The sequence below is a fragment of the Coptis chinensis genome, chromosome 3, assembly GCF_015680905.1.
Source record: "Coptis chinensis isolate HL-2020 chromosome 3, ASM1568090v1, whole genome shotgun sequence".
In the NCBI taxonomy this organism is placed as follows: Eukaryota; Viridiplantae; Streptophyta; class Magnoliopsida; order Ranunculales; family Ranunculaceae; genus Coptis; species Coptis chinensis.
Window position 1 is genome coordinate 6,232,589 of NC_141458.1, and position 6,212 is coordinate 6,238,800.

At 38.4% G+C, this 6,212-nt stretch overlaps 1 long non-coding RNA gene across 2 annotated transcripts; it reads left to right on the forward strand.

Annotated features, from left to right (window-relative positions):
• Positions 1-2,675: 2,675 nt before the first annotated feature.
• LOC147507553 (uncharacterized) lies at positions 2,676-5,012 on the forward strand. 2 transcript variants are annotated; one of them, XR_015217701.1, is made up of 4 exons: positions 2,676-2,847; positions 3,669-3,693; positions 3,787-3,849; positions 4,875-5,012. It is a non-coding gene; the product is annotated as an uncharacterized LOC147507553 (long non-coding RNA). The 2 variants fall into 2 exon arrangements; XR_015217702.1 differs by lacking the exon at positions 3,669-3,693.
• Positions 5,013-6,212: the final 1,200 nt, after the last annotated feature.

Genomic DNA, 6,212 nt, shown 5'->3' on the forward strand with positions numbered 1-6,212 from the left:
CTTTTGTAAAAGTAGGAGGAGAGAATGCACCTAGAATTATTCTAGTGTTATGTAGGAGTAGATTAGAATTTATTTTTCAAATCATTTACATTCAAGTCTTGTTCTTTACTTTTTGTTCTTTAATTCAATCTTTTTCATTTCAAGTTTACGTTTCAATCTTCGATCAAAGTTGTTTCATTTTAAGTTTATGTTTCAATCTTCAATACAAGTTTTCATTCATCAATCAAAGTTGTTTCATTTAAGTTTAGGAAGTTTCAATACAAGTTTGAGTCAATAAAAAACAAGTCATGAAAGTTAAGAATACTACCTTCTCTTCTTCATAAACTCCCATCAATCTATCTTCTAAACAATTTATGGTGAACCTCATCTTCAATCTTTTGAACACTTACTTACCACAATCTAAAACTTTAGGGTTCGAGAAGACCCTTCGTGAATATGTCGTGGGGATATCTGAATGAGTGTGGGGGGGGGGGGGGGGGATGAGCCTTCCGCGGACCTTGGTGTCCGAATTAAATAGTGGGCGGGATGAGCCGTTCCTGGATGCACATTCCAAAGAAGAGCATAGGGGTTCGAGATGACCCTTAGCGGATATGCCATGTTGCTAATGAATGCAGGAGGGATGAGCCCTCCGCGGACCCTCATATCCGAATCAAATAGGGAGTAGGCTGAGCTGTTCCCAGATGCGCATTCCGAAAGAGGGTGGAGGGGTTCGAGGAGACCCTTTGTGGATAAGTCGTGGGGCTATTCCGAATAAGTACCGGGGATGAGCCCTCTGTAGACCTTCATGTCTGAATCAAACAAGGGGTAGGCTAAGCTGTTCCCGGATGCGCATTCCGAAGGAGAGCGGAGAGGTTCGAGAAGACCCTTTCGTGGATATGTCGTTGGGCTATCCGAATAAGTATGGGGGGGATGAGCCCTGCACGGACCCTCGTGTCCAAATCAAACATAGGGTAGGCATAGCTATTCCTGGATGCAAATTCTGAAGGAAAGCATAGGGGTTTGAGAAGACCTTTCGCGGATATGCCATATGGCTATCCAAATGAGTGTCGGGGATAAGCCCTCTCTGTGGACTCTCATGTCCTAATCAAACATGGAGCAAGCTTAGCTATTCCCGGATGCGCATTCCAAAGGAGAGCAGAGGGGTTCGAGAAGACCCTTCGTGGATATGCCATGGGGATATCCGAATGAGTGCGGGGGACGGGGGGGGGGGGGGTGGGGAGGGGATGAGTCATCCACGGACCCTCGTGTCATAATTAAATAGGGGGCAGGCTGAGCGGAGTTCCCGGATGCGCATTCCAAAGGAGAGCGGAGTGGTTCAATAAAACCTTTCGTGGATATGTCGTGGGGCTATCCGAATGCGTGCAGGAGCAGAGGGGGGATGAGCCCTCTGTAGACCTTCATGTCTGAATCAAACAAGGGGTAGGCTAAGCTGTTCCCGGATGCGCATTCCGAAGGAGAGCGGAGAGGTTCGAGAAGACCCTTTCGTGGATATGTCGTTGGGCTATCCGAATAAGTATGGGGGGGGATGAGCCCTGCACGGACCCTCGTGTCCAAATCAAACATAGGGTAGGCATAGCTATTCCTGGATGCAAATTCAGAAGGAAAGCATAGGGGTTTGAGAAGACCTTTCGCGGATATGCCATATGGCTATCCAAATGAGTGTCGGGGATAAGCCCTCTGTGGACTCTCATGTCCTAATCAAACATGGAGCAAGCTTAGCTATTCCCGGATGCGCATTCCAAAGGAGAGCAGAGGGGTTCAAGAAGACCCTTCGTGGATATGCCATGGGGATATCCGAATGAGTCTTGAGGGGCCGGAAGTGGGGGGGGTGGGGAGGGGATGAGTCATCCACGGACCCCGTGGTCATAATTAAATAGAGGGGCAGGCTGGCGGAGTTCCCGGATCGCGATTCCAAAGGAGAGCGGAGTGGTTCAATAAAACCTTTCGTGGATATATCGTGGGGCTATCGAATCGCGCAGGAGGAGGAGAGGGGACAAGCCCTCCGCGGACCCTCCTTTCCGAATCAAACATGGGGTATGTTGAGTTGTTCCCGAATGCGCATTAAAGTGTTTAATGTTGCAAGCAGAAGTAAGGGTTACTAGAACGTTTATATCAGAGAAGAGGAGGAAGCAGACTCCCTGAGAAACCTGATGTTGTTACCAACAACTTTTCATTCCAAAATGGTAGTTGTTGTATATATAGAGATCAGTTTTTTACTAGCCATCTTTAGAAGCAATGCATTTGCCTAACTTTTAGTTTATTTGTTTTTGGTAAAGAAACTTTGTCAGTTACACTACTAAAAAAATGACATATTATGATGACTGTTTTTTTCTATCTTGACGGCTTTGTTGAAAACCATCAAGATATGTGTCCTAGTGATATATTTATGACGGTTGTTACAACACTCTGACGTGTATGACACATGCGTCAAGAAAATATATGACGGGTTTTCTTAAACAGTCAAATTAGCAATATAAGAAAACAAAATACTTAACAATTTCTCGACGGTTTTGCCCAAATTTGGACGTAATTAAGAGAGGTGTCATAAAATTTAATGACGTGATTGGCAAAACCGGCAGCTTCTAAACGATCATTGTTTTTTTTGGTAACTTAAACAGTCTCGCCAAAAATGAAAAGAAAAGAAAAATAGGGTCAAGGTAGTTTCAGAGCAAATATAACGAAAAAAAACTTAAAAACAGATGCACTTTTCTGCCCTGCTCTGCCGCACCTCTCTCTCTCTCCCTGCCATTTTGAAACCAATTGAATCGATTGAGAAAAATGAAGATTTTCGCTCGAACTCGACATGGAACTTAAAGGCTCTATTTTTGCATGACTTATTGAGAACAAGTAAGTTTTAATTTAATTTCCATCTTCTTATAGTTTTCAGTGTTTTTATTAATGTTTTCGTATTCTGAATCTTGTTATCCCTAACTTGAACGTATTGGTTGAAAAGTTTGTATTTTTATCGAAACTTTGATTTCAAAAAAGTGAGGTGTCGCGTTAATGCGTAATTAAAATGCTTATATCGTTGTTTAGTTGCTGATTCTAATATTATATGTAGTAGTTTAAAATTATTTCAACACTTGGGGGGTTCTTTGTTTGTGGGCAGCAGATGTTTGATAAAATGGTCAGATGGGGTTTTCATTGAGCAATCTGGTTATATCAGAGCTTACCCAGCGAGCTTTTGTAAAACCTTTTAAGTGTCGTAAGCGCCTTTAGTCAAGGCTTACTGTTGAAGTGTTTCTAGGATGCCATATACCAGAGCACAAAATATGTTCTTGGCTGGACCTCCCGTGGGTGTGACTATTTGAAATAGATAGCCTCTTCATGAAAGTTTTATTGTAAATTTTTCCTTTCGGTACCCCTATTCATTATGATAGGTAGTAAAATAGAACAGGAGATCATAAATGGGTTTAAGCCGAGTGTATTCATGCACTTGCTTGGTTGCCAACCCTTGACATCGTCTAATGTTGACTCATTTAATTTATTTCTCAATGCCTTTGGATAAAGTTCAGTTTGCTAGTTGTGAATGGTCGTATGCCTATATGTCATGCCTTGTTTCTTAGGAGTTGGGTCCAAAGATGGGCTTATTGCCGCCATATGTCATGCCTTGCTTCTTCCCTTAATTTCTTTGGAAAACATCTCTTGAACTTGGCGTTTATCTACAGATGTGTTCTAGTCTCATCACCAACGGTATGCATTGTTCCTCCATATACTTCTCTTATTTTAAATCATTATGAACTATCATCTCATCATCTCATACCCCCACCCCTTTCTTATTGCTAGGTTGGGTCCATTCGAATAGGAATAACGGTGAAAGGAAAGAAGCAACCTCCCGTATGTCAAGTGGTGAGATATAAGCTTCCTTTAATACTTTATCCTTAATACTTGATTAGTTATTGAACCCACATGCACACTAGAAGAGGCTCCTTTCGTTAATGAAGTCAACATGATATTTAGCTACAACATTAATCTTTACTTTAAATAATTAAAAGTGTTGGTAAGACTGCTTTTGAAGTGTCAGTAGACTGCTTTTGCTGGTTAAGTTGTAGTATTTGAAGAATCGAGAGATAAAGATTCATTACGTGCAATTTTCATATCATATTTAATTGTATATACTATGTGGATTGAAAATTGGTTTTTAGTTCACTATGTATGCTTGAATATCATGTACACTTTGAGTCCTTTTTATATTTGGTTTTCTTCATCTAGTTTCCTTTGGGTTTTTGGTTTTGGTTTTTTTCTTTTTGTTTGTGTTTTTTCTGTTTTTTTTATCGCTAATCTTCTAGGTTTTCCTTATTTGTGGATTAAGTAGTTGGTAACAAAATTCTATACTGCCATATTCCTCTTAGGCTTGCCTACTATGGTCTCCCTAGCAATTTTCTTTGTCGAAATCTATAGCATGTTTTCAGTTTGTACACATCCATTATGAGGGTGTTGTCCAAATTATATCTATAGTTTGGTTACTTTTGTATAGCATAGGAATTCCAATGCTATTCGTGTGGTGCCTCCCAGATGAAGAATCTGGCATCTATAAATAGAACTTGTAGTTGCACATGTATTAAGCTTCATTCAATTTCATCAAAGATGTTATTTCTCTCATCTGCATAGGACTTATTCAAGTACTTTAGCTTGGTCCTTACTTTTGCTTTGGCTCAAGATGTCTTCCCATTCTCTATGTCCTAGTTCTTGACTTGATGTGCACACTTATTGCTTTCTTTACTATACCCTTGACCTAAACTTATTTGCTAAAGTGTTTACGTGTACTAGCTTAAGATTAGCTGATTTGTATTTTTGTTTTAATATATGAATATAATCGGTTTACTTTATAAGACAAATTTACTGATATTTACTTTATTCACTTTGTTTATTAGGTTGGACAATGTTGGCTTTGATAAACGAAGGACTATATTTTAGACCTTGGCAGCTCGCTCATTTTGTTGAAGATAAAGTTTGATTACAACTTTTGTTGGGCGTGTTCAAATTATTGTGATTAGGGTTCTATTGAGACGAATTTTGAGTGTTTTAGATATCTTCAACTAGTACTTAATAAGTTCTTATTTTTCTTGGTGAAGAAATATTGTAATACCAATTTTTTTGAATGATTATATATATATGGTTGAAGTTTCCGTATTGAGGTTCATTATTTACACGTTAAAGATCCTTTTGAAGTTTCATCTTGTTGTTTTCTTACATACAGGTTTTTACAGTTTATCAAATTTTAGAGGCAGTATAGAAGTGGTACAAAATGTATTGATGTAGTTGACGGAGAAAAAAATAATAATAACTCCTTCAATGTCAGGTGCGCCAATAAAAGTTATGACAACTTCACTAACAAATTATGACAGTTCTAGAACAAGTGTTTGAAATCTTGCTTTATTTCTTGACGCATTTGCTTGTCAGTAATGATGGTTTCGCTCCATGTGACATAATAGCTCGTCCCTATTTTGACGGTTTCAAATAAATATATGTCATGATAGCAAGAGCTTCTAAGACAGCTTTCTAATAACCGTCATAAACTTAATGACGGTTCTGGAACACTTTTTATGACACCCCCAATAATGACAGTTTTTACTTCAGCGAAAAGTTGTCATCACAAGTATATCATGATAGCTAAAAGTAGTCATTAAAGGCCCTTTTTTTAGTAGTGTTACTTGATACTGTTTGAATATTCCGTGGAGTATAATTGTCCATTTTAAATGTCTATATAACTTTGTCAATAGTTTTATTGTTATCCATTTCTAAAGTTTGTTATTCAATATAAGAGTTAATGATAAAACAGGCTTCCTAATAAAAAAAAAACAAATAATAAACATGTTTTTTCAATATTAAATAAATAATCCCCGCCATGGGTTGGGTAAAATGGCTAGTATAACTATAAGGCCCCCTTTCTGGTGTGGCCCTGACCAGATGCCTCACCAGCCTATAGGGTGATCCCACTCAAAGTATTGGGTTAAGTATGTAAGATGAATCCACTATAATATCTCCTAAAATGTAAAGACAATGGAATATACCCTAAAAAATGTTTTGTGCATTAATTATATCTTGATTTTGTTTCTAAGTTATTATCGAAACAAAAAAGATTTTGTTTCTAAGTTGACTTTCATTTCTACTATATAACATCTTGTGCGATGTAGAGTTCAAAGTATTAGTTTGTGCAAAATACATTATCTCCATGACTTTGATAGATCTCTTCACTTTGTTTTTGGTAC